General features: G+C 36.9%; 2 protein-coding genes across 9 annotated transcripts in view; one reads left to right on the forward strand and one right to left on the reverse strand.

The window, feature by feature from the left end:
- The window catches only part of LOC125779268 (uncharacterized), a 465548-nt gene that overhangs the window by 149052 nt on the left and 288625 nt on the right, over window positions 1–27871 (reverse strand). The gene's annotated exons all lie outside the window — the stretch shown is intronic.
- Window positions 1–27871, forward strand: part of LOC125779281 (myosin-13-like) — a 279252-nt gene that overhangs the window by 53602 nt on the left and 197779 nt on the right. The gene's annotated exons all lie outside the window — the stretch shown is intronic.

Raw genomic sequence — 27871 nt, forward strand, 5'->3', positions numbered from 1 at the left:
ACCGGAATTGACCCATTTCCAATTTTTAGCGAATACGATGTAAAATGTCTTCGACAATGTCATTTTTGTTCGTATCTCATAATTGACGCGGATTTAAAGGCTGATATGGTGAAATGATTATCGCGAAAAGTGTGGGAACTTCAGTGGCATTCGAAGTAGCTATCGCATCGTCCAACATTTGTTTCCACTGATTATCGTGTTCCAGCAATTGTAATTGCACACACCATACCATTCACAATACGCAATACGCCGCGTACATTAATCAGTAGCAACCGAAGGTAGAAGCAATCAACGTTTTTTGGGTGGGTTGTGTAAATTCATCCTAATGCATTAGTTGAGAACACACCTGAATGTCCATCTACTGTTCGGTCTTGCTTTCAGCGTAACTATTTCTTCGACGATGCATTCCATGAATGCAAGGTATTTTCAAATAGAGCAATGTTCTCGTAAGCGGATCACTGACGAAAGTTGAGAAAAAAACTCGTCAATGTTAGTTTTGTTGTTGGCGGTGTTACCACCGGCTGTAATGTATTCTCTGGGCTGAAATAAACTCTTTGGCCAATCTCCATATTAACTGCGAGACACACAACAATCGGAAACCGTTCATGAATTGCAAAAGTAAATATCCTACAAAGCGCTTTATTGCAGTTCACGTATGGACCGTATCGTTTAAGACCATTAAGCGCCATGTTGCTTCCCTTGGTGACGTACTTACAAACGTATTTTATAGATTACACCAAACTGCAATACTAAACATTGATATGAGTTTAGAATGTGAATTAGACAACAGTGGAGAATATAGTACGATCCATATGTTGTCAACTTCGATATTCACTACTCTAAGTTGTATGGTCGTCTGATGAGCTACGACGATGGAGTGGATATCCATCATTTCCAGTTTGCGATTCCGAAAGAAAAGCAAGCGGATAGTGTTTCGTGCATTTATTGTTAGACATATAAACCGAAAAGGGATTGTAGTGTCCGCAAGGTCCATGAACCATATTGCTTTCCACCACTTCATATAATACTGGATCTTTCACACGTAAAGTTTTCACTTAATAATTTTCAATTGTTCAATTCACAACCTGTCGTAAAGCATCGTAAATCGTAATAGTAATAATTTTTCTCTTGAATAGCCGGAATAAAAAAGCAAGCGATCGAGACTGAACTATTCAAATAATTTCCAAATCAAAATATTGAAAAACAAAACAGAAATTGAAAAAAATGTTTTTGGAAAAAAGTTACTTTTTGGAATTATCCAATTTGCCGACTTTTCATGAAAAGTATAAGATGTTTTTATTTCTAAACCTTCCTTAATCCACAACGAACAACCTCTTAAAATTTCATCAATATTGGTTCAGCCGTTCTCTTAGCGTTACTAACGAACAAACATTCATTCGTTTGTATGAGAAAAAGAAAAGGACTGTTTTTAGGGGTTTTCCGGCAATTATTCGAATAATCCCTGAACCTAAACGAATATTTTAAAAAAAGAATTATCAAATTTCGTTCAGTCGTATTAAAGTTATGAGCGTACATACATTTTGGCGATTCATTTTTACATACATACATATTTATATAGACGAAGATGTAAGGTTGTTTTTATTGTTTTTTTTTTTTTTTGAAGAAATGAAATATTGAAATGATTCCTACAAACATGAATTTTGAACAAATGCTTATGATTTGAAATATAATTTTTGTATTTATGAGTTGTATTAAATTTTGACATAAAGAGATAAAAAGTATCCTATGTCCGTCTCCTGGCTCTAAGCTACCTCCCTACCAATTTTCAGCCAAATCTGTTCTGCCTTTCTTGAGTTATAAGTGATGTAACTAACACGACTTTCTTTTATATATATAGATGTTATGTGCCAATGTACTTCAATATCAAGTATTACAGCTCTGTCGTGTACGGCAATGCATTATTTTTAAGTTCATTGGTTGGTCACGACTTCTAGAACCTCGTTTACGTAAAATTGTCAATCAAGTAATTAAAGATAATTCATATTATGCGCATTCGGAAAATATCTTGTTATCAATGTTGTTTGATGATAGGAAAGAAAAGCGCGACTGTGCCATCAAGAAAATTCTACGCTATCGAACCGATGTTGACAAGCCAATGGAACTTAGAGTTTATAAAAAACCAGATATAAACTTTAATTGCACAAGTTATACCGAAATGATCAATTTGAATGATATAAATATCGTATTTGAACCACCATTCACGCGTAGCATTCCGTACGATACATTGAAAGAATATTTAAATCAAGATGATCCACCGTTTAATGATCCAAAAATTCCATCACACATACAAGGAACGGAACGACATGTTCAATTGCTAGCTAGCGTTTCCAAACGGGTTATACCGGAAAATGTAGAGGCTGTTATGGCGACGACATAAGAGAGCCGTGCGAAATTGCCCAGACTTGAAAGTAAAAAACAATAATTTTTTTTAGTTTCTTTTCTATAACTCACTTAAATTAATTTTTTCATTTACATATGTTCTGACTAAATAAATTTCTTAAGAGAAAAAATAGATATTATTATAAATAAATAAATAAAAATAAAGAAAAAATGATTTTTTCATGTAAAGGCCAAAAATGATGATTTTTTGAAATGATTGTATGGGGAACTCCCCAGGGGAGTTCCAGGGGGTGTGCCACTGGCAAGGCTGGATCGGCGGTCCAAAGTTAGTGGGGGTCGGTCATACATTTGGACTCGATTGGAGCACTCTAAATGGGTCAAAGTGGGATTTTTCAAAATTTGCCCCTACCCAAAAGTTCGACCCAAATTGGGGGACATCAAAATTCGTTTTAGAGGTATGGTTCCTTCGGCAAAGTTTCTTATTTTGATCCCTAGAATACGATTTTCGCAGAGCAATGAGCGATTTTTAAATCGACCCGCCCTAATATATATGTATATAAAACTTTTTTCATCGATTATATTGATTTGGCGCAATTTCAATTTACCGCACCGACAAATTTAAAGAATTTTTATATTTATTATTATAATTATTTCTCTTCTTCTTTACTGGCGTAGACACCGCTTACGCGATTATAGCCGAGTCAACAACAGCGCGACAGTCGTTTCTTTTCTTCGCTACGTGGCGCCAATTGGATATTCCAAGCGAAGCCAGGTCCTTCTCCACTTGGTCCTTCCAACGTTGTGGAGGTCTTCCTCTTCCTCTGCTTCCCGCGGCGGGTACTGCGTCGCATACTTTTAGAGCTGGAGTGTTTTCGTCCATCCGGACAACATGACCTAGCCAGCGTAGCCGCTGTCTTTTAATTTGCTGAACTATGTCAATGTCGTCGTATGTTTCGTATAGCTCATCGTTTCATCGAATGCGATATTCGCCGTGGCCAACGCGCAAAGGGCCATAAATCTTATATAATTATTATTAGATTATAGATTATTAGATTATTTTCCGATTAATTGTACCCTATGTACGCAGGGTATACCGGTATAAGCGGGTTGTATGTTGTATTTAAGTATATATACATACATATATGTGTAAGTATAAAAGTTTTTTGCACATAAGATAATTTCAAGCTTTCGCTTCTTGTGTTGTTTTATTAAAATGGAGATGTATCATAGATAGTAGACAGATACATATGTATGTATGTAGTTGTTTTTTTTTTTTGCACTTTTAATATGGATGTGTGTTTGTGTGTCACTTCACTTTTATTTGGTTTTTTTATCACTTTGTGATGACCATGTTCACTTATAATTATTTAATTCTTTATTTTTGGTTAATTTCCCATAGTGCTTTTCACTAGGGCTGGAAGGACCATGTTCATTTTATAATAAACTAGCTGACCCCGCAGCCGTTGTCCTGCGTGAAATTATGTAGTTTGAAATGAAAAGAAAGTTAAATTTATCATTTCATTTTTTTTCAATGTAACTCAGCTTTATAAACAAAATTTTCCGGTTTCTGTTCCGGTGTACAGAAAAGATGGGTTTCCAACTCGTGAGCACGCTACGGCCATGTGAAAAATATAGCATTTCCAAAATTACATATGCCTCACACTATGCGACTATCTTTAGGTCCTGTTGACTGTCATCTCAAATTAAATTTTCACTGGAAACGGAACACGTTTGAACTGAAATGGCAAATCGTTAGAACTCAAAGGAATTCGTAGGATCAAGCATTCTGTCCCTTTGTACTCTATAGGTGCGTCACAATCAGTCGGGTTCCATGACACAGTTTCGGCGCATGAAGATTGGGAAAAATAATAGTGACAGATCCAACTTTGAGACGCAAATGATGCGGCGGTATACCAAGCCTCTCCAAAGAATTTAGAAATTCCATTGGATAATTCACGGCGTCAAGACGATCGATCGATTTGCATGAGCGCTTTTCTCCCGGAATTTGACTTTGAATCTTCCAGTTTAAGTCATCAACTTCGGTATTTTTGGAAGCTATAATTGTACGTGCACTCAAGGAATCGTAGTTACGATAATTTAGCCAATGTCCGAACATTTGTGATGAGTTCATCTTTCGTGAATTGATATCGATTGAATATACTGTATTCTCTGGGTTGAAATACACCTTTTGCCCATTCTCCAAATTAACTGCGAGACGCACAACAGTCGGAAAACGTTCATGAATTGCACAAGTAAATTTCCTACAAAGCGCTTTATTGCAGTTCACGTATCAACCGTATCGTTCAAGACCAATAATCGCCATGTTGCTTCCTTTGGTGACGTACTTACAAACGTATTTTATCGATTTCACCAAACTGCAATACTAAACACTGATATGAGTTTTGAATATGATTTAGACAATAATGGTGAATATAGTACGATCCAAGTGTTGTCAACTTCGATATTCACTCTTCTAAGTTGAATGCTGAATATTCTGTTATCTGGTGAGCGAGGCCGATAGAGTTGATATCCATCATTTCCAGTTTGTGTTTCCGAAAGAAAAGCCCGCGGATACTGTTTCGTGCATTTATTGTCAGACATACAAACCGAAAAAGGTTTGTAGTGTCCGCAAGGTCCATGAACCATATTGGTTTCCACCACTTCATATAATACTGGATCTTTCTCTACATCAGGAATTTTCGGAGAAATGATTTCATCAATTTGATCTGATGTAACCATCATCCACCATCCAAAGAAGAATATGTGCGTGCCGAAAACCTTTATTTTGCTACTCAACAGAGTACATCTAGCATCCAACAGCACCATATATACGTTGCTTCAAGATAAAGTCAATCAAACATCGCAACTGTTGTTTGAAAAGTCGCGTTGTGATGATCGCTTGCTGATTGACCGCGATCCATAATTCCGCACGTATGTCACCGCATCCTGGGAGTACTTCTTGCCTTGCCTTGCCTTGGGCTGCCATACGTTGATGGCAAAACGAACGTCGACCGATATTAGGGCGACCTCTTCGTGGCTTCGTAACAAATTTCAATCTGCAATTGACCTCTTTATGTGAAACACACGTAAAGTTTTCTCTTAATAATTTTCAATAATTTTTCTTTGGAATAACCGGAATAAAAAAGCAAGCGACCGAAATTAAACTATTCAAATAATTTACAAATCAAAATATTGAAAAACAAAACAAACACAAATTGAAAAAAAAAATTGTATGGAAAAAAGTTACTATTTGGAATTATCCAATTTTATCGAGTTTTCATTGTTTTTAATATGTATTCTGCTATTCGGGGTGGAGACAAATCCAACGAATCAATAACCATGAAAATTGGTTCAGCAGATCTCAAGCTATAAGTGCTCGAACAAACCCGTCTTTGTTTTATATATATAGATAATGTATTAAATCAAATTGAATTACAATAACTAACGAAAGCCGATAAAAGCTTAAGAAAATGCCGATATTTATGTTACTAAACTCAAGTCACATATGTCATTGCATCTTGCGTGGGTTGCCAACTGTGCATATGCATGCAGCTGTCAAAAGTTAATGCACACAACGCCATCTACTGGCAATACAGCATTTAAAATCATGTTCGTTTCTATTTCCTTTTTAAAATCGTATTTGAAAATTTATTTTCTTCCTAATTTTTTTTCGGAAAATTTTCCAAAATTTTCTTAAGTATTCTCCTTGTTTGGGCGGAGATCTGTCCGAATTGGTGGTAATCATCGAAATCGGTCCAGACGTTCTCCAGTTATAAGCGTAGTAACTAACGTCACCTTCTTTTATATATATAGATATATCAGCTCCGTTGATAAGTACTCAAAAAACTCAATTCACGCCGGAAGGCGTATTCTTCAATCGGGAAAAGTATCTGGAAATAGAAAATATTTTACTCAAAAAAAAAACGAAAAGTATTAAATTATTACAATAAAGATAGGTGTGAGTTTCGACTTTGTCGCAATGGGCACTTTTTAAGAGTGTTAAATCCTGATGAATATGTGTCTAAAGTCAAATCGATGCCGTCTGAGTAATAGAAATTTAAAGATAAAAAATCACGATCGTCCTGTATTTTCAATGAAAAATTTGTACATGCCTTGGTCCAGTCCTTAATGTTAATATTAAGGGCTAAAACTTTCAGGGATTTTTTTTAGGATATTTCCAAGGAAATTTCATAATGGGAATGAAAAAAATTAATAGTTAAAAAAAAAAACAAAATAATAAATACCCTACCATTAATAATAAATGTAAATTACACAAATTAATTCCCTTAGCATACAAACATGGAAAATTACAAATGAAAAGAAAAATAGCAAAATGTGAAAATAAATGTATAAGAGTATCTACATAAGTGTAAAAATAATGTAGGAATAAATATTTGTAAACAAGAATTGCAAGGTAATTGTACTATCCCTTTACTAAATAAGGACAAAGCATATTGTAACATTGTTCAAGAAAACAATGTGCCATTATTAATATTAGATCACGGAAATATTATAATTGACGGAAACCATATATGGAACGGCCAAAATATTAGAGGCACAAAATTTATTCAGTTTTATATTAGCACTTCTTTAGATAATAAGACATACATATTTTAACCATGATGGAGATACCATTGCATCTTCCTTAAAAAGAATGTCTCCACCCACTATTGACCTCATCAATCTTTCATTCCCTTATCCTCAAGGAGAGAAGGTTCCAAATGATCAAGATCCGCCTCCAAATACCTGCAAGTCAGCTAATAAAAACTTAGAACGCGGAAAAAGGCAATTTTTATCTCAAGACTTGCTGCGGATTCCACAGTCGATGATATAAAAAGTTATATCTCGTCGAAATTAAAAACGGTCGATACAGACATCCGTAAATTTAATTTCAAATAGGGATATTTCGTCGTTTAAGATCAACGTATCCGCTGACAATTTTCAATTGGTACTTGACAACTCTTTCTGACCATCTGGCGTCTTTGTGCGCGAACTCGAGCACAAACGTGATAAGCCCCCTGTAGTTGTCACTAAAATGCCAAAAAAACTCGTTGATACAAAAAACTGATTAACAATAATTCGCTTAGTATTTATTATCAAAATGTTAGAGGTCTTAATACCAAACTTACTGATCTGTATTTAAATAGCATTAATTGTAACTTTAAAATCATTGCTTTCACAAAAACTTGGCTAAAGCCCCACATTTTTGATAATTAAATGTTCAACAGCCAATTCGAAATCTTAAGATATGACCGGCTGAACAGAAAAGGAGGTGGTGTCTTGTTTGCTGTTCATTCTTCAATTTAAGTGCATTTGAATTTGCGCTAATAGTGGCAATATCTACTTAACTTTATCTTATATACCGTTTCAACCATACTTACACACTACGTAGGCAGTGGCCCATATATGGTTTATATCCCTGCCAACCACGGCTACCCGCTTGAGACAAATATTCCAATACAACTACACATTTTTTCTCTGTACACTAACACCAACGCACATTTTCGGGTTATTTTTTGTTTACCTAAATGCGATGAAAAAAAGTTTCTTTCATTTCTTGATTTATTTGAATGAGTGCGAAGGAGAAAACATAATTGTCAATAGTGCGAAAAGAAAATCCCAAAAAGGGTAATAAAAAACGATTGAAAAACGCATGTCATTCGTGCTTGTACAACAAGAAGAAGTAAGTGAATTTTATGTGATTTTTTTTAAATAATTTGCAAATAATTATTTCATTTGCTTTTATAGCATTAGAAATCAGAATGGATTGGAAATAGCAGCAGCAGCAATACCATCGGAAGCAGCAAATATCAACTGTTCAGTAAGTATGTGAAAAAAGTGTGTGTTGTTTGAAATTGGACTGCGCAGTCCAATATAATACGCAAAAATAAATATGTACATATGTACGTATGTATGTATTTTATGCGGCCTGCACAATCCATATATATAATATGTGAAAACAAATGTTTGTTTTATATTATGATCAAATAATATTTATCTTTTCTTTCAGATATTATTATTTTTATTTAATTATTCATTCTTTTCAGATTTAATCACTATTTTTATTTAATTAATCTTTGCTTTCAGATATTATTATCATTTTCTTTTTCTTTATCTTTCTTTTTCTTGTAGATATTACAAATTCAATGTAATTATTATTTATTTTCAGGTATTAATAACCTTTATTTTGTTTCAATCTTTTTTCAGATATTTGTCTTCTATTTTCAGGTATCAATAATGTTTCTCTTTAATAAATCTTTTTTCAGATAATAATTATTTTTTAAATGTAATATATTTTTATTTATATAATTTATAAAAATTTTATGAGAATATGTGAAAAATAAAATAAAATAAAAATTTAAAAAAATTAAAAGTTTTGTTTGAAATTTTAAAAGTAGGAATTAAAAAATACAACTTTGCATCAGCTGTTTAAAATGCAACCCTGAATCAGACTTCGATTGGGTATATTAGAGCAGGACAGATATACTTTTTTATATGACACTGCTGAATGAGCACAACAAAAAAGTATGATCACATGTATACGTACGTGAGTAGGTAAAATATGGCTTAAGAAACATTCTATATGTTTACCACCTCGTTTACCACCATGTTACCCGCTGATTATCTGGTGTTTTACCCGCTCATGGTTGGCAGGGATGAAGTTTGGTTGAAATCCGATAACGCATGTGTGTGCGGTGCGTATGTGAAGTGAGTGTGTGAGTGTGTATTGAATACATTTTGGTCGTTTGTGTATTGGAGACCATTGCACGGAGTGATGCAAATAGCAATTTGTTATCATTTCTCTTTTCTCTTTGGACGTCATTGGTGATTGATCTTATCATAATCGATTTTCGAAAATATTAATTCGCATTTTTTGGTGAGTATTTTGATAAAAATAAATTAATTTTCGTTCTAATCATCGTTTTAATTTGAATATTTTGTTAAACAAAATTAAAAAAAACAATTATTACTGGGATAAAAATCGATTGTTTTGCTAAACAAGTGTTCTGATTGTTACAAGTGACATAATCACAAATTTGATATTTCGTGAAAAAATTAAAAAATTGAGTGATTTTTTTTTGTTTAATGTCCGATCAGTGAGCTAAAAATTACTTGGATTTTTTCGCCAATTTTTAATTGAATTTTGTCACATTTTCAGCAGATTTTCGTGTCTTTTCGTCACTTTTTGGTGCTTTTCGAGTGCAGACGATCTCGAACGTTTCATTTTCGCTTCCGAACAGTAAGACAAAAATTATTTCGATTTTTTGGCCAATTTTTAATTGAATTTTGACACATTTTTAGCTTTTCGAGTCCAGAATTTGCTGGATTTCATCAATTTATTACTGAAGTTCTTTATTATCTTTAGTTTAGTTTCTTCTAAAAATGCCACGAAGAGCAAGAGCTGACATTGGACGTCGGTCGCGTAGAACGCAAAATAGATCAAACGAAAGGGAAAATCAATCGCAAGAACAGCGAGAACTAGAGATTGCAAATACAATGGAACGTGTTGCAAGATCGGGTTCAGATCGTAGGCCGACAAGTATTAATCAAAATGTTCAAAGGCGTGCCGCACAAATCTACGTTAATGTTGTTTGTTGTTGCTGGTGCTGGATTTAGATATAATCACGCAATTGATTACAGTTTGCATAAGTTTGTAGTTATGCACATAGCATTATGATGCGGCAAAATCAGGAAAATCATATTTTGAAATGTCGGAGACTCTTTCATCAATATGTCGTAGACATGTATGCAAAGATAGAAACAGAGCGTTTGAACTTTATTCAATTCAATCAACGGAAATTGCTATCAGAAGAGTATATACATCTCCCCGATGCAATCATTAATGATGGAAATGTTGACAATGTTGGACAAGTTGTTATTTTACCAGCAAGTTACACAGGCAGTCCAAGGCACAAGCATGAATATGCACAAGATGCCATTTGCTATGTTCGTTTGTATGGTCGACCAGATTTGTTTATTACATTTACATGTAATCCACAATGGGACGAAATCAAGCAATATTTATATGAAGGGCAATCTTCTACAGACCGTCATGACATAACTGGACGAGTATTTAGGCAGAAGCTGAAGTCATTGATGGATTTTATTGTTAAACGTCAAGTTTTCGGCGAATTCGATGTTGGATATATTCGGTGGAATGGCAAAAGAGAGGATTACCACATGCCCATATTTTGATAAGGTTAGTCAACAAAATAACAAGCGATCAAATAGATGACATCATCTCAGCAGAAATTCCTGATCAGGAAATCGATCCAGGTTTATTTGATGTTGTTACAAAAAGTATGATTCATAGACCATGTGGTGTTATAAATATTAATTGGCCATGTATGAAAGGTGGGAAATGCACGAAGCGGTATCCCAGAGATTTGATTTCCGAGACAATTAATGGAAAAGATGGTTACCCACTGTATCGCCGACGCTCAACAGATGATAATAGCAAATCAATAAATCTACAAGTCAATAATCTAGATATTACAGTTCATAATAGGTGGGTTGTCCCCTTTTTCTCAATACTATCAAAAGTATTCAAAGCTCATATCAATGTAGAATATTGCAATTCTGCTAAATCGATTTAATATATCTGCAAGTATGTAAATAAAGGCAGCGACATGGCTGTGTTTGGTGTTGGAGAGAACCGAAATGATGAAATAACACAATATCAAATGGGAAGGTATCCGTAGCAATGAGACAGTTTGGAGAATATTATCGTTCCCAATTCATGATCAAAATCCGACAGTTATTCATTTGTCAGTACATCTGCAAAAGGGACAACGTGTATATTTCACAGTTGATACTGCACAGCAATTTGTAGAGCGACCACCATCAATTGTTTCGAATTGTGTCAAAATAATCAATTTGCTAAAACATTGCTTTATTCACAAGTACCAACATATTACACTTGGAATGCATCTGGAAAGAAATGGAACAGACGTAAGCAAGGAAGACCAGTTCAAGGTTATGGTGGCACTTTTGAAAGTGATGTCCTTGGACGTCTCTACACAGTGCATCCCAGTCATTTTTTTTTTTTTTTGTTTTTTTATTGAAACGTAACAAGGATATGGTTTTACATTTCATTCAAATTGCAACTAGTGACTAACTTAAACTAACAAGCAATATTTTTCATAATTTATAAGGTACAACATAAAAGCTCTATTAAAACTTTATTCAAAAATTAAACTTTGTGTTAAAAACTAAATATTATAATATTTGTTATTTTTTACTTGCTTAAAAGGTCACGAAACGTTGTCCTTTTCAGTCTGCGCTTGCTATTTCGAGTTTCTCCCAGTTGTCGGGCTTCAGCATTTACGTGATTTTGTAACCTTGTAGCATGTTTCAATGCCGTTTCGTGAATGACTTCCCGAACCATTTTTATGCGGAGATCACGATGTAGATCTGAATTGCGTATGTACCACGGGGCATTTACAATTTTTCGCAGGACTTTGTTTTGGAATCTTTGCACCGCCTCGATGTATAACGGTGCAGCGCATCCCCATAGTTGGATACCGTATGTCCAAATGGGCCTTAACGTTTGGTTGTAGACTAGGATTTTATTTGAGGTAGTTAATGGTGATTTCCTACCGATTAACCAGTTTATTTTGTTATATTTTAGTTTTAGTTCTGCAACTTTCCTTTGTATATGCTCTCTCCACTTTAATTTTGCATCCAACGTCAATCCAAGATATTTCGCTGAGGTGGAGTACGGTATTACCTCATTACCAATATGTAAGGGGATATACGTGGCACTTTTGTTAGTGAAGTTTAGTCATGCTGAATGCTTTTATTTGCGTCTATTGATTCATGTGCGTGGGGCTACATCTTTTTTGAGTTTGAAAAGAGGTAACGGTGTCACACTTTTCGTCAAGCATGTCAGGAATTGCATTTACAGCAAGATGATAATCACTGGGATGCGACACTTAGGGATGCATCAGCAACAGGTTCGGCTCATCAAATACGAACATTATTTGCTGTTATTATTGAAACATGTTTTCCATCTGATCCACTGCAATTATGGGAAAATTTTAAGGATTTTATGACCGAAGACATTTTGCATCGAATGCGCCGAATTGCAGGAAATAACTATTTAATGATTACACTTGAAATGTTTAATGAGGCATTGATTATCATTGAAGATATTTGTTTGGTAATTGCAAATAAAGCATTGACACAATTGGGTTTGGCAGATCCAAATCGACCAATGCATGATGCATTCAATCAAGAAATAAATCGTGAAAAACAATATGATATGAATGAGTTTACCACATTTATAAACTTGAATTTGCGTATATTGAATCCAGAACAGAGACACGCATGTAATACCATAATGGAATCAGTACGAAACGAAACTGGAGGAATGTTTTTTTTAGACGCTCCAGGAGGAATTGGCAAAACATTTCTGATTTCCTTGCTATTAGGGACTATAAGATCACAGAGTAATATAGCATTGGCACTTGCATCATCTGGAATAGCAGCGACGTTATTAGATGGTGGTCGGACAGCCCATTCTGCACTTAAATTACCACTGAATATGAATGTAAATGAAAATCCTACCTGTAATGTTTCCAAAAATTCGGGAATGGACAAAGTCTGCAACAATGCAAATTAAAAGTGTGCAATGAATGTACAACGGCCCATAAGAAATCAGTGGAAGCGTTATACAGGACATTGCACGACTTGTGTAGTAATGATCAACAGATATTTGGTGGCGCTTTGATTCTGTTGGCTGGTGATTTTCGTCAGACATTGCCTGTGATTCCCCGTTTAACACCAGCAGATGAATTAAAAGCATGTTCAAAGTCATCTTATTTATGGAGACATGTAAAAATACTCAATTTGACTACAAATGTGCGAGTACAAATTCAAAACGATCCAACGGCCGACACATTTTCAAGGCAACTGTTGGCAATAGGTAATGGTCAACTTGCTGTTGATCGTGAAACTGGCTTAATCACTTTACCAGATAACTTTTGTAATATTGCACCAACAAAAAAAGAATTGCTGTCAAGTGTTTTTCTAAATATTGCAGAAAATTATCGCAATCATAATTGGTTGGCTGAAAGAGCTATACTGGCCGCTAAAAATAAAGACGTTGGTCAAACGAATGCAGAAATTTTAACCCATGTTCCTGGCGTGGTTGTAACATATCAATCAGTTGGCACGGTTACGAATAAAGATGACGCTGTTAATTATCCGACAGAATTTTTGAATTCATTGGATTTACCCGGATTTCCACCTCATCGTTTACAATTGAAAGTGGGTGCTTCCATTATTATGCTTCGAAATATAAATCAACCACGATTATGCAATGGGACAAGATTAGCGGTTAAAAAGGTCATGAACAATTTGATCGAAGCAACAATTTTAAAGGGGAAGTTTAAAGGTGAAGATGTATTGATTCCATGCATTCCAATGATTCCATCAGATTTACCTTTCAAATGACTACAGTTTCCAGTACGTCTTGCATTTGCTATTACAATAAATAAAGCGCAAGGGCAATCGTTGGAATTCTGTGGAATTGATTTAGAATATCCTTGCTTTTCACACGGCCAGTTATATGTTTCGTGCTCACGTGTTGGTAAGCCTTCAGTTCTCTTTATCTACACAACAACTCATGGCAAAACCAAAAATGTTTCTACGAAAGAGCTCTAAGATACTTTAAGTGATACATACCCTAAGATTGTATGAAATTAGAATTATAAGTTGAATAATAGGGAACAAAACCAACTTTATTAAAAACAAGTGTGTTTCTTTTCTTATCTTGTTTTGCCGTGCGAAGCAGGCACCGGGCCCGCTAGTATCTGTATATATGCAGCATGCTTCTTTAATAAATAATGTTTTCTCAATGGCTAATAATATTGATTCCATGATTGTTTTGGGAGATTTCAATTTACCGCGTGTATCATGGAAATCAATGGATGATTACACCATTCCTAATAGTACTCGCTTATGTTTTAACGACATCTTAGATGAAATGTCGGAGTTGGGTCTTAACCAAATTAATTTAATTTCAAACGAGTTTGGTAAGTTCTTAGATCTGGTTTACGTTGATAACGTTTCAATGTTCTCTTTTGTCTGATGTGATCCTTTGGTTCGACCAGAGGACTCGTATCATCCTGCTTTGGAAAATAACATCGAAATCATAGCCAACTTTGCTCATAATAACACACAAGACCTTTGTTTTCGGTTCAACTTTGCGAAAGCTAATTTTAAGAAGATTAATTACGAACTTTCTAAAGTAACTTGGCCAGATTACAGTGGCAATATTAAATTTAGTGCTTTCCATTTTAATGAAACTATTTTAAATTTATTTGAAAAATATGTTCCAAAGTGTGTTACTCAAAAAATTAGTTCTAATTTATGGTTTTCGAAAGAATTATGTAAATTAAAAAATAGAAAATATTGTGCTTTTAAGCTTAAAAAACTGGTTTAGTTGCTGACTATTCAAAATATTCTAAATTGCGTCGACAATTTGCTGAACTTAACAAAATATGTTATAATAATTATATAAAAAAGTTAAAAATAAAAAATAAAAAAAAAAAGTAAATAATAATCCAAAATTGTTCTATGGTTTCGTCAACTCCAAACGCAGGATTTCTATTTTTCCGTCCGCTATGAAATATAAGTCTAGTATGCCTAGTGACAACCACACCATTTCTTATATGTTCACTGAATTCTTTAAGTCCAATTACTCTCCAAAATCTCCAAAAAATGTCCCGCATCAGCACAAGTTTTTTCCGATTTCTATCATTAATGCACCTACCATTTCCGAAGCAGACGTCTTATATCAGTTAAATTTGTTAGAACAATCATATAATTATGGCCCAGATATGATTCCCTCATGCTTTCTTAAGGAATATGCGAAATATACCAACCCCTAACAAAACTATTTAATTAATTTCTTATGCAAGGCTTATTTCCGTCCATATGGAAAACTATAGAAAAGTTGTCAGCAATACCTAAACTCTTTGAAGCAATTATAACAGACGACATAACCTTCCGGATCTCTCCACTAATTTCTTTTTCTCAGCACGGTTTTCGTAAAGGAAAATCTAAAATAACTAATTTGCATGAATATATGTCTCATGTATCAACGGGCTTTAGGGAGAATAAGAATACTGATGTTATATACACAGATTTTAGTGAAGCTTTTGATAAAGTATTTCATTCAATTCTTTTGAATAAACTTGATCTTCTTGGTTTTGAACCAATATTTCTAAAATACGTTGCTTATTACCTTAATAATAGAATTCATGAAGTCATATTTAACGATACTTTTTCTGACATAATCAATGTTCCTTCAGGCGTTCCTCAAGGTAGCCATCTTGGTCCAATTCTGTTCTTGTTATTTATTAATGACATATCATGTGTTGTTAAGTATTCAAAAGTTTTATTACATGCTGACGATGTAAAACTTTTTAAAACATATACTTCCATCAGCGAAAGATGTCAGTTGCAAACAGACATAAACAACCTAGTTTCTTGGTGTGATAGAAATGACATGCCATTGAACCTTAAAAAATGTAAAACGATGTGCTTTTCACGTATAGCTGTAGACCCTACTTCATACGCAATACAAAACTTTAGGTTGGATCAAGTATGCAGTTTTGTTGATCTGGGAGTAACTATGAACCCCAAACTCAACTTTAATCTTCACGCATCCCTGAGCTCAAATTCAACAGTATTTTCCCACAAAAAGCAATGCTCTATTAACATACGAAATGTTTATGATCCATGTTTTTGTAAACTAACACAAGTTGTTTCACAAAAATGCTATATCTCATTAACTAATAGTTATAATTCAACTAATAGAAATCATATAGATGGTAGTAGTAGTATTATCTATGTATCAGCCACAGTGAAGCGTGGACGAGTCCTCTAGTTTTTTAATATACAAGAAATGTACAAATACCTAATTCCTGTTGAGGAACGCCCTTTACAGTTTTTAAGCTATGCCACTCTTTTGTATTAATTAGGATTATTTATATACGCCTCAGTAAAGGCATTTAAATGTTACCAGATTAATCAAGAAGCCAAAAAACGCCGAGCTTTCGAGCAGGTATTTGAAATGGAGGTACAGCGACTCCAAACACAGCGCCTTTAGTCTTAGTACCAGGAATAAAGGGATGTTCAACTTATTCCAGTGTGAGAGCGCTTCAAAATTTGCGTTTTTTTATAACATTTTCCATTATATTCCAGATTGAACAAAATAATAATTTTTGGGCATTTGTTAAACCAATGCCCAACATTTAGTACGAATAAAAATTGCTATATAGTGGTTATTTTTTATATGGAGAAACTACTTAAATCGTTTTAAAATATATTAGAACAGCTGGCTTTTGACCTTTCAATACCCAATAAAAGAATTTAAGCTTGCCAGCTCTCAATCATTAAATGTTTTTAATCATTTTCCGTTGAAAATAATACTATGATGCGTCAAATTTCTCAAATTTATTAAATTTTCATTGTTTTACATTTCTTATAAGTGGTCTTGAACGACGCAACAAAGCCCTCCGTTTACATATTCTTTTGGTAAGATTTCAATCTGTCCATCGCTCGTTTCCAATTGCTAAACGTCAAAACCTCCTGAACTCGATCAACTGTCAAAGTTTAGGTGGTTTTGAAGTTTAGTAATTGCTCTCCCACTTCCAGTGAGAGAGGAGTTAAACATCTCTTTATCTCTGCTTAGTATTGCCATCAAACATAAAGGTGGAGATATTAAACTCAACAAGTAGATAAAATAATAAACAAATATTATTATTTTTTAACTCGTTGCTGTATTTATACCTAAGTAAAGCTACATAATATTTTATCTCTTGTAGTTCCAGAATGTAGCTTTGTCATTCCTTCATGAAAAAGTTCTGGATATGAATATTTTATGCACGATGTCATCGGTGCAGTTTGTGCTGTAGGTTGATATTAGTTCAGTTGCCATGTGTTAGCTGTGGTAAGTACTAACTCGCGTCATACAATAATAGCAGAAACAGTGGGAACGTAGAATCGTGGCCCGTGTCAGCTGATACGACCTATCTTACGGGCACGCAATGTAAGTGAACAGTGAAAATCGCTACTCCCTTCTCTCTTTGACGTAGGATGCCGTGATAATTCACGGAATTTGGATTTTTGCCGCAGAAACGTGTCAGCTGATTGCTCTCTCACAACGCAGGGTTACCAATATCGATATACTGTAGTAATTATCAACTTTTATAATTCAATCTGTTTAATATGTTTCAATATGTTTGAAATTTTCTTAAAATAACTCCAAATCAGAGTCGAAGGCTATTATTTATAAATATATAAACTATTTTTAATAGTTTGTTTTCAGTTTTGATATTTTATATTGTAAAAAATAGTAATTGTAAGCATAGATGTGCTCAAAACTATATATGCGTATTGGGCAATGGCAACATTGTTCAAATGAAAACAAACAAAGATAGTTGATTTCTGCGTTTTTACCACGGGCTCAACTGTTCACACATTTTGCTCGATAAGGAAGGAAAAGGAAGGAAGGGAGTAGCGTTTTTGACTGGTTCTGCTATAACTGTGACAACTTAAACACGTAAATAAATGACCGCACAAAAGAGAATAGCGAAAATACCACAGAGAAACACTTGGAAAACTCGTAACGATGAAACCAACAACAACAACAAAATTGGAATTGAAGTGTGCTCTGTACAATCCACAAAAAGGGAGACTACTACTCAAGATCTCATATAAGGTTCTTTCGAGCGCACTGTGTGAAAGATTAAGACCCACCGTCAATATATTTATTGGACCATATCTGTGTGGCTTTAGGCCTGATCAACAACTGACAAGATATTCACCATGCGCCAAAGCTTGGAAGAGATCCGTTTAAAGAGGGTCGGCACACCATCTCTTCGTTGATTTCAAAGCTGCTTTTGACAGCACGAAAAGGAGCTGCCTTTATGCCGCTATGTCTGAATTTGGTATCCCCGCAAAACTAATATGGCTGTGTAAGCTGACGTTGAGCAATACCAAAAGCTCCATCAGAATCGAGAAGGACCTCTCCGAGCCTTTCCATACCAAACGAGGTTTCAGACAAGGTGCTTCCCTTTCGTGCGACTTTTTCAACCTGCTTCTGGAGAAAATAGTTCGAGCTGCAGAACTAAATAGAGAAGGTACCATCTTCTATAAGAGTATACAACTGCTGGCGTAAGCCGATCATATTGATTTGGGCAATTGAGAAGCAAAGTCCTCTCTCGACAAACAACAACCAAACTCTATAAGTCGCTCATAATTCCCGTCCTGCTATATGGTGCAGAGGCTTGGACGATGTCTACAACGAATGAGTCGACGTTGCGAGTTTTCGAGAGAAAAGTTCTGCGAAAGATTTATGGTTCTTTACGCGTTGGTCACGGCGAATATCGCATTCGATGGAACGATGAGCTGTACGAGATATACGACGGCATTGACATAGTTCAGCGAATTAAAAGACAGCGGCTACGCTGGCTAGGTCATGTTGTCCGGAAGGACGAAAACACTCCATTTCTGAAAGTATGTTGCGGCTCCTCTACGCCTGGATCTCGTGTAGGATCTGCGAAGGCGGAGGCATGTTCGTCTGAGTTGGGCTATATTTTCAGTCCACCAGTAAACTGCTGCTTTATGTTTGCTGTGGGAGGCCTTGGGCATTGCTTTTTGACAAGCTCTTGTTATATTCAGCATTGTGTGCTCGACAGTTTTTCTTGCAATTGTGGGGGAGTTGCTAGATGGGTTTTGGTCGTCTAATGCGGAGATTAATTTCGAAGTATCTAGTTTCGCGACGTTCCACTTTCGTTTTCTAGTTGTTTTCCTGTGCTGGTCAGCGTTTGTTCCCGTGTCGATCATAAATGAGATGTAGTGATGATCGCTGCCAGTGTAATCCTCCAGGACTTTCCAGTTCTTTATTAAGCCTGCCATGCGTTCTGTTGTTAGGGTAACGTCTGGTGTGGTTTCCTCGCATCCCGGACTTCTAAACGTGGTTGCGTTCCCCGTATTGTGCACTACTAGTCCTAATTGCGCAGCCATTTCTAGAATGCGCTTTCCTCTCGAGTCCGTGTTTGGCAAACCCCACTCTACCGCTCTGGAATTTAGGTCTCCGGCGATAATCAGTTGACCTTCTATAGACCTGGCTGTGTCCTCTATGTTGTCGAGCTTTTCTTGGAATTCCTGTATACTATCGCTTGGCGTCAAGTAGCAGCTAATTACTGTAAAAAGGTCGCATTTGGCCCAGACGAAGCCGTTGCCGATCCCATTGTTTGCAGTGCTGATATTACTCTCTGGTGGTAACCGAATAGCGGCGGTTGAGCTGCTATCTTCTAGCCAGGTACCTCTCTCTTTCTTTTTGTATTGCTCGCTTATGATGATCATCTCGTAGTCGCTCTCCGTCACCATTTGCGAGAGTAGTGTGTCGGCGGCCTTGCATCTATGCATGTTGACCTGTAGGATATTCATTTGCCTCGGGATGTGATCGGTTTTCTCATGTTTGGCCTCTTTGCAAAGGCAGCATGAAGGAAGCTTGTCGCATTCTTTCAATTAATGACCTGGTTGGCCGCATTTAATGCAAACGCCTTGTCCTTTTCTATCGGGCCCTTTACAGTCCCAGGTTAAGTGTCCTGGTCCAAAGCAGCGGAAACATCTTTTGGGGGTTTCTTTCAGCCGCAGCCTGCAGCTAACCCAGCCAATTTTAATGCGTGCCTGTCGCATTAGTGCATCAACTCTATCCTGGTCCAGCGTTACATATGCCCTTACTTGCTCTCTTGTGTTTGGAGCTGTTATGTTAATCGCCAAGCCTTCGGTGGGGTCCTGTAGAGCTTCTTTGACAGCCCCTGCTACTTCATCTTTTGTTGTCAGCGCGTCGAGGTCGCTGATTTCTATAGTAACTTTAGTTTTAAGGTCGGCTACCGTTGCAGTCTCTTTCAGAGTGGACCTAAGTGCCTCACAGAAGCTGGCCTTTGTGGGCTGTCCCTTTTCTAGCACTAATAATAGGGCCCCGGCTCTTGTTTTGCGGATCCCTTTGATTTTGACTTCTGCTTCTTTGAGATCTACCTTGCTACGGATATTCTTTAGGACTTCGGCGTAGCTATTTCCTTCCGCAGGTTTTATTATAACGGCCTCTGTTTGTCGTTTTGGCCTATTATTTCCTTTCTGACTTGCGGCCATGCTGTTGACTTGTTGCCTCTTCTTAGGCCATTCTTCACTCGCTCCTTCGTTTACGTGGGTTTTCCTGACTTTTTTAGGCAAAACTTTTTGCCACTGGCCATCGTTTTCGTGACGTGGACGCACTGTTTCTCGCAGCTCCACAGGGCTTGTCGCACGCCGCTTCGATGTTGCTGACTCGGGGGTCGTGATACGTCTGTTTAGATGTGACCGCCTTTTCTCGGTTTCTGCAGTGAGCCAATTTCTGCGATAGCTCTTGATGACGTCGAAGAGTTCGTCTAGTTGTGCCGCTCCGTTCTTTACGTCCATGCTATCGTTCTTTTGCTTTGCCATCGCCAATTTCATTTTTTGCACTATCCCTTTGCACTTTTCAAAGGATTCTTCTTCTGCTCGTCTCATTTGGGTGATGTATTCCTGTTTCGGCGAGCTCTGAATTCCGTCTTTTGTGGCTGCTGGGGTGCTCTTCCCTTCTCCTTGTTTTGCCGGTGCTGCTTGTGTGGCCGGCGTCTCCCTTGAGTCTGTCTTTTCACTAGTCTTTTCTGTCTGCTTTGGAGTAGTGGTGAGTATAGGGGATCTGAGTATCCTGCTGCTCCTGCGGAAGACCGTTCCGTATTCCTCGTCTTGTTCGTCTTTGTTTTGTTGTTCCTTCTGCTAGTTTTTATGTTGTTGTTGTTGTTGTGGTGTATTCATTTCTTTCTGATGGGTCTCCGCTTTAAGCCGCTATCTCCGCACGTTGTAGCAGTTGCCCTTTATGAACCCCTATGCAGCCGTTTTAGCTAACGAGCGCGACACCTTACGCCATGCCGATCCTGGTGATCCCCGAATAAGGGAGCTCAATTTGGAAAGATTGTTAAATCAACACAAGCGAACGAAATGGATGGAGCACTTGAAGTCCGGTACCCTCTCCACCGGTGTGACTAAGCGTTGGTCTACTGTCAAGGCTTTGTCTAATCCGAGGATACATGATGACCGACTTGAAGTTCAATGCAATGGCCATGCCTTTTCGAACCCGAAGAAGTGTGCGACCTGTTTTAGCCGGCACTTTATACTGCACCTTTCGGTAGACAAAACCAACCGATGTGTTACCCGACTGCTGCGCAAAATGCCAAAAGACTGCGCACCACTTACTTTCACTGATGAGGAGGTTTAGAATGTCATCAATAAGGCAAAAACATCCAAATTCGTCATAAACGCCCAGAACGTGGCCTTAACCAGAAACCACCCTGTAAGCAAAACTACGCTTCATCCAGTACGAAAGAGGTGGACCACTATCTGAGCAGTCGTCAATCATCCGCCTATTTCGAGGAAAAAATTCAAAACAGAGAAGGATTAAAAAAGGGGTTCGCTTTTGTTTGACTTCTATACCGTGGAACTCCCACAGCCACCAGAGGCAGTTTCCATAACCTCGTACGCTGATGATTGCACGATATTGACGTCAGGCAATGGAATCGATAACATGTATTGAAAGGTAAACAGCTATCTCTCCGACCTTTCTCGCTTCTTCTCTGCACGGAACTGAAGGAACTGCCCCACTAAGTCCACAGCGACCATATTTACAAACTGGACGAAGGAGTACAGACTCGACTTTAATATTGCAGTCGATAGCGTCAAGATTCCGACTGTTAATAATTCTAAAATTGTAGGCGTAACTTTTGATAGTCTACACACCTTCACTTCTCATACGACCGCGATTATCGCATAAGTACAGGCCGCAACAAAATCATCTATTCGCTAGCCGGCAGCACATGGGGAAAGGACAAAGAAACGTTGTTTGGCAACTTACAAGTGAATCGGCCTGTTGTTCCTCAATTAAGCCGCACCAATATGGTCGCCTGGATGCAGTCGAACACAGACGAAAAAGCTTTAGACCTGTCAGAGTACGGCACTCCGGACTACGAAAGGATACATCTTGATATCTCCTATTGAACATATACATAGCGAGGTCCGTATGCTCCCAGTAAAGGAGTATAATGAACTACTCTCCAGGCAGCTCCTGCTGGGATGCTTTCGCAGAAATCACCCCTCAAAATAGAACGATTCTTGGGCCTCCCGTTAGATGACGTCGACGACAACTTAGTGATTCCTTACCATCCTAACGGGGACTTGGTACCCGCTAAAACAACAACAACACCCTTCTCCCTTTGGTCAGACCATGTCGAAACTTACTGGCATCACTCGCCAACACGGGTATTAGTAACGATGACACATGCAGAAGGGAAGAACTTGGCCTCATCTATATATATAAAAATGAAATGTGTATAGTTGTAACGCTAAAGCTCGAAAACGGCTGAACCAAATGAAATACTTCCTTTGGGGGATTTGTTTGTTATTACCACGCGCAGAACAAAATATTAAGGAGGCGTGGCACCTCCCATACAAATTGAATTTTTCAAGTCGAATATCTTCAAAAGTGTTTAAGGTAGGAACATGAAAATTGGTACAGAGCTACAGGATAACAATACCACTCTCACCTATAAAACCGGGGGCTATCGAATAAGGGGGCGTGGTACCTCCCATACAAACTAAATTTTTTAAGCAGAATATCTGTGAAAATGTTCAAGGTAGGGACCGTATAATTGGTATAGACCTATATGGTATCAAACGCCTTCTTACACATAAAAGAAGGGGTAATCAGAAAACGGGGCGTGGCACCTCCCATACAAACTGAATTTTTCAAGGTGAATATCTTCAAAAGTGTTTAAGGTAGGAACATGAAAATTGGTATAGAGCAGAGCCGCTCAAAATAATGCGCAATTTATTTACCAACGCATACAATCACACATTTGATATCTGCTAGCGTATGATTGTGTGCGCGCGCTTGCTTAGTACACTGAGTGAAATCGTGCTATTTGGTTATTTTGTTATTAAAAATTTAGAAAAAAATAAAAAATTATGGTTTTTGATTAAAAAAGCAATTAAGAACAACAATAATTTTAAGTTAATTTTTTTAACTTTCCATGATTTTTTCCATATCGACTTCAAGATCGTAAGTTTTGATTCTCATTAAGTCCCCTGTATGCTTATTCGAAACTGAATTCCTGTATTTCGAGTGTATTTTGACGCTGGCAGAATTAGCGTCATAGCGTACATGCTTCGACTGCATTTGCTTGCCTATACTCCGAGTATAGGCAGGAAAAAATTTGAGCGGCTCTGGTATAGAGCTATAGGAAACAACACCATTCTCACTCATAAAACTTGGCGTTATCGAAAAAGGGGGCGTGGTACCTCCCATACAATCTTTAGTTATTTTGGTCGTTAATCCACCATATATTTATCTCATTTTCCACCTAGCAACACAGTTTGGTTGTTTCTTGCTATTTTTGTTTATTTATCGGTGACAGTAGCGGTTATATCGTAATTTTGGTTGTGTTCGTGCTATTTTTGGTTTATGGAAATGGCAGTTTTATGAAACAAACACAAATTAAATTAAACGTCAATTTTGTTTTGCAATCGAACACGCAAAATTTAGAGGGCAATAAAAATGCGCCTTGCTTTACTGATATATTGATATATTTTGTTTTAAAAAGTGAGTTATTTAGTGAAAGTGATTTAGCGTGTTGGCGAATACCGATTAATGTACATTGGAATTTATCATTCAATTGATCTGCTTCCTTAGTTTAATTCATTCATTTTCGGAGTATTCAAAGGTAAGTTATTGCTCCGTAAAACCTTATATGAACTTTATGCAAATGAATGATCATTTCCAATTAGGTATTTGTTACGATGCCAAGAATCAGTACGTATGGTAACACTTCTTGGAGTTCCCAGGCCGCAAGGAGAACACGAAATACTTAGCAGAGCACGTCAAAGGGAAAATGTTATTGAGAGGGTATCACCACGAAATAGACTGCTGGAGAATAGCACGCACCAGTTAGAAGATGTCAACCAAACATACAATCAGCAAGAACGATTGAGAAGAAGGGAAGTTCACAATCAGCAACAACGATCGAGAAGAAGGGAAGTTCGTGCTCGCCAAAGTGATGAAGTAAGATCACAACATGCGATTATTCGACGACAACAGCGGCAACATCTTTCTTTTGTGAACATTGAACAGGCAGGTTTTCGATATGATCCAAACATTCCATATAGCGCATCTGTTCAAATCGGTCAGATGTAAGTAGTTTGTCAATATTGCAATGCAGTCAAATTTAAAAATGAACCGCCAGGGTTATGTTGCGCCGGGGGAAAGGTTAAGTTGCCAGAATTGCTTCCACCACCACAGCCATTGTTCCAGCTGCTATACGGTGAATCTCCTCACTCGAGCCATTTCTTAAAGCACACTAAAATGTACAACGATTGTTTTCAAATGACGTCGTTTGGCGGTGAAATTGTAAACGAACAAAACTACAATCCAACGTTTAAGGTATTTTTGCCAAACAATATTCGACAGAAACTACAGAGCTTTCTTCCAATTATACAGGTTCACGGCAAATTTTTCATATCGCTGGATCGCTGTTGCCGCATCCAGATCAAGAACACAAATATCTCCAAATTTACTTTCTGGGAGATTCACATGATGAAGTAAATCGGCGTTGTGCTATCTTCAATACAACGAAAAGAGAAATAATCGAACAATTGCAGCAAATGTTACACGAACACAATGGCCTCATTAAACTGTTTACGATTTCGTTGGAACGTATGCCAACAGATAATCATAGTATAATCATACAAGCGGACAAAAGACCAAAAGGGACACATGAAAGACAATATAATGCACCTACAGTTAGCGAAATATCAGTTGTTGTTGTTGGAGAAAATTTGCAGTCGCGTGATATTGTTATCAAACGTAGAAATCATAACGCACTAAAACGGATAAGTGAGACACATCGGTCTTACGACGCAATGCAATATCCGCTCATGTTCTGCCGTAGAGAAGACGGATATCACTTAGGATATAAGATGATAAATCCGGTGAATGGTTAGTAAAAAAAAATGTTTGTTTGCTACTTCATATAGGTAATTTAAGCTTTTAGGTGTCGAGACAAATAAAAAAGTCAGTTCAATGAAGTTTTACGCATATCAAATGATGATTCGCCTAAACTATGACAACCATTTACTGAGATATGGACGGTTATTTCAACAGTATGCAGTTGACATGTATGTTAAAGTTGAGACAGAACGACTTAATTACATGCAATACAATCAGTCGAAGTTGCGATCTGAAGAGTATGTTCATTTAAGAGATGCAATGAATGGTGATGCGGATATTACAGATATTGGTCGACTCTATATTTTGCCATCGACATACATTGGCAGTCCTAGACACATGCATGAGTACTCCCAGGATGCGATGACTTACGTGCGCAATTATGGACGGCCGGATTTGTTTGTTACATTAACTTGCAATCCAAAATGGCCAGACATTACGAATCTATTGCATCCCGGTCAATCACCAAGCGATCGCCACGATGTTACAGCACGCGTGTTTAAACAAAAACTCAGATGTTTGATGGAAGAAACAACGTGTATATGGCACTGTTCGATGCAGAATGTACTCATTGGAGTGGCAGAAGAGAGGTTTGCCCCACGCACACATTCTTCTTTGGATGGTGGAGAAAATTACACCTGACCAAATTGATGACATCATTTCCGCCGAAATTCCTGATGTTGAAATAGATCCAGAGTTGCACGAAGTGGTGATGGCCAATATGGCTCATGGGCCATGCGGAGAACACGATCCATCTTCGGTTTGTATGTCGGACAGTAAATGCAAAAAACGCTGTCCCCGTGCTTTTATTTCGGAAACTCAAACTGGAAACGACGGATACCCTCTCTATCGGCGTCGCTCACCCGCTGACAATGGCAGAACATTCATCACTCAATTGAAAAGAAAGAATTTCGTGGTTGATAACACATGGATCGTTCCATATTCGCCAATTTTGTCTAAGGCATTCAAAACACATATAAATGTTGAGTATTGCAGTTCAATAAAATCAATTAAGTATGTTTGCAAATATGTCACCAAAGGAAGCGATATGGCGGTTATTGGCGTTGAACGAGATGAAATTAGCAAATTTCAAATGGGCAGATATGTGAACTGCAATGAAGCAATCTGGAGAATATTTTCATTTGCAATTCATGAACGCCATCCTACTGTTGTGCATCTGGCAGCTCATTTGGAGAATGGCCAGCGAGTTTTAGAAGATAGTACAGCGAACGGAAATACCACCAGCAACCACTTTAACAAGTTTCTTTGCAACTTGCGCCAGTGATCCGTTCGCGAGAACATTGCTTTACTCGGAGATGCCTCGGTATTATACATGGAATGCATCGTCGAAGAAATGGTTGAACGGCCATCCGGTAGATGGTTATCCAGGTGTTTTTTCAACTGATGCATTGCCTGTATATCATGTTTTTTTATTTAATTTTTTTATCAAAAACAGTTAAAAAAAACTCAGCAATAATTTCTTCTTCACTATTTTTCAATATTGGGAACAATGAAATTAGGAAAAATTGTTCATATTCTATTAAAACCAATACCGGTGTAATTTTTGAAATGAAAAAAAATCTAGTTTGGGCAGAACGAAGTTTACCGGGTCAGCTAGTATAGTATAGAAGCCTCGCCGTTAAAGAAACTAGAAGAATAATCAACATTAGATATAAAGTCTATCTTTAGCTTCCTAAGAAGCGTTAACGTCCTGTATGACGAATACTAAAATCGGGGTCGATACCTTCTCTAGCCCCCATACACCCAAAGTACTGTTCAACTTCCGATAGACTTTATACTGTATTTATCGGTCAATGTTTAAGATATCTTAGGAAACTAAAATGTACATACAATGTTGAATATATAGGATAGTCGAAAAAGTTTTTTCGTATCAAACTTAAACTTATTTTTTTTTATATATGTAATGAACTTTAATGGACCAAATATGTACAATTTTGGTCGACCACTTTTTGCAAATTTTCCGCTAGAGACATTATTCCATAAGTGTGAAACTTTTCTGGTTTCTCGGCGAATAACTGCGACAAGTCATTTTCATGCAACATCTATTGACAAAATACGAAAGGACTTTTTCGACTACCAATATTATAGTTTAACATCTAAAATGTGTGAAATCGGTCCTTCGATTATTGCATATTTAATGTTAAAATATGTATGTAAGTTAATAAAATATAGAGTACGATTGTATCCATTAACAGTTTCGTCGATTTATGAAAGTTTAGTTCTTCCAAAATATTTATATACTATATATGAAAGAAAGTTCTGTTGGTTACACTATTTACAACTCAAGAACGGCCGAACCCATTTGGCTGAAAATTGGTTGTTGGAAATTTATGTTTGTCGAAAGCATTTGAGATTTTCAGTTCTTCAAAAAAAAAAAAAATAGGAAAAAAA

Source organism: Bactrocera dorsalis, chromosome 6 (assembly GCF_023373825.1).
Source record: "Bactrocera dorsalis isolate Fly_Bdor chromosome 6, ASM2337382v1, whole genome shotgun sequence".
Classification (NCBI taxonomy): Eukaryota; Metazoa; Arthropoda; class Insecta; order Diptera; family Tephritidae; genus Bactrocera; species Bactrocera dorsalis.